The sequence below is a fragment of the Perognathus longimembris genome, chromosome 8 (assembly GCF_023159225.1).
Source record: "Perognathus longimembris pacificus isolate PPM17 chromosome 8, ASM2315922v1, whole genome shotgun sequence".
Lineage (NCBI taxonomy): Eukaryota > Metazoa > Chordata > Mammalia > Rodentia > Heteromyidae > Perognathus > Perognathus longimembris.
Window position 1 is genome coordinate 53,013,041 of NC_063168.1, and position 1,716 is coordinate 53,014,756.

Here is a 1,716-nt window from a genome sequence, read left to right on the forward strand (position 1 = left end):
AAACATAAAATATCTCAGATGTGTCTTGTGGATTATCTAAATGCTTTCATGTCCTAGAACTTAGCCTTTATCTGTGAAATGTGACCATACCCTTCCTGTCTGCAGACGAGATCTATGTTGGATCAAATTGTTGCATAGCAATATATGTTACTTCGTTTTTTCGCTGTGGTACATATACCTGATTATAAAACATATACTTTCATAGATGATTATAACTCAATTATAGCTTCTTATTTTATATGTTCTTATTTTTGTACTTCATCATGTATGCCTTTAGTGTATTGGCAGCAGTTACAGTACATAGTTGTAACTGAAATGTATTCTGGAGACATAATAATGTAGCTTTTCCTGTTTGATATGCTAAATTTCCAGAAAAGGTCTATATTCATGATTATCTATAATGATACACCAATATGCAAATAATAAAAATCACTCTCATAAATTTTGTTTTTTTATTGTTATTATAAAGGTGATGATGTACAGAGGAGTTACAGTTACATAATTTAGGAGTACATTCTTTTTGAACAATGTCCCCTCTCCCCTTGCACTCTTCCAGGTTTTCCCCTCCCACCCTCACTCACAAGTTGTATAGGTCATTTTCAACATAGTGTCTAGTGCGTACCACTGCTGTATTTATTCACCCTTGGTCCTTCCATTTCTATATCTTACTCACCCTCCCAAAGACAAATGAACAAACAAGATTTAAAAAAAGAAAGCAGCAAAGAAGAAAAAAACCCTCTTGTTTCCATTTCCTGGAGTTCATTTCAATAACTATTAGTTTTTATTATCAGAGGCTTTATGTTCCCCTCCTAAGAATATCCTTTGGTCTCATGGTGTGTGAATTCCTAGGGTCCTGTCACTTTCATAATCTTATGAAAGTTTATTGTATGCTGTGGTGAATATAGACTAAGCATCCATGTAGTTCTACTATTGCAATATATAAGTTCTTGGATTGCAATGTTGCATCCACATGTAGTTGATGGCTGAGAAATGGGTTTTCATAGCACGATGTGAGGTCTGCCTCCTTCAAGCCTTGTTATAGAATCAACTTATTACCAATCTGACATGAAAAATAGCATCAACTATCCTCCACTGTAGTCTTTGCTCCTTTTTATTTTTCTTTAGGCGATAAGAAATGAGAAAACTTCAGCTTAATTGGTTTGTGAGTTAGGCTAGGAAAATGAACTTTAGTTAGATGGTGCTAATTACAAAAATTATAATTTATTTTTCTTTTGGCAGTTTTCAGCATTAATTTTTCTACCAATGTCCTGATAACTATATATTCTTTGAATTAATGCCAACCAGCAAGGAGTTAAATTTCAATGGCAAATAACCAAGCAAGCTAAGATATGGATTTGCAATACTGAAAGATTGCATTGAGACTTTAAAGTGCTGACACGTATGTTTCCCTCCTCAGCAGAACAGTAATCTTCTCTAAGTATTCCATTCATTTATTTTTAAAGGGACATATGCCTTCATTAATAAATACAATGCATATCTAATAAAATAGAACAGATGAATGAATACTATAAATGGCCGTGTGGAGATCTTTTTCTGCTGACCTTACTTGGTAAATGATTTGATGTCTCAGGATTCAGGCAGGGTTGGACATTTGCAGATGACAGGGTTATGCTGTGCCAAATTGCCTTTATTTCTTCTAGACAACAACTTTGGTTACTGAGAAAACAGGAAAGGAGGCAGCGAAGCAAAAGTTGC

At 34.3% G+C, this 1,716-nt stretch overlaps 1 non-coding gene across 1 annotated transcript; it reads left to right on the forward strand.

Annotated features, from left to right (window-relative positions):
• Positions 1–964: 964 nt before the first annotated feature.
• Positions 965–1,066, forward strand: LOC125356966. Its single transcript, XR_007212003.1, has one exon. It is a non-coding gene; the product is annotated as a small nucleolar RNA U13 (small nucleolar RNA).
• Positions 1,067–1,716: the final 650 nt, after the last annotated feature.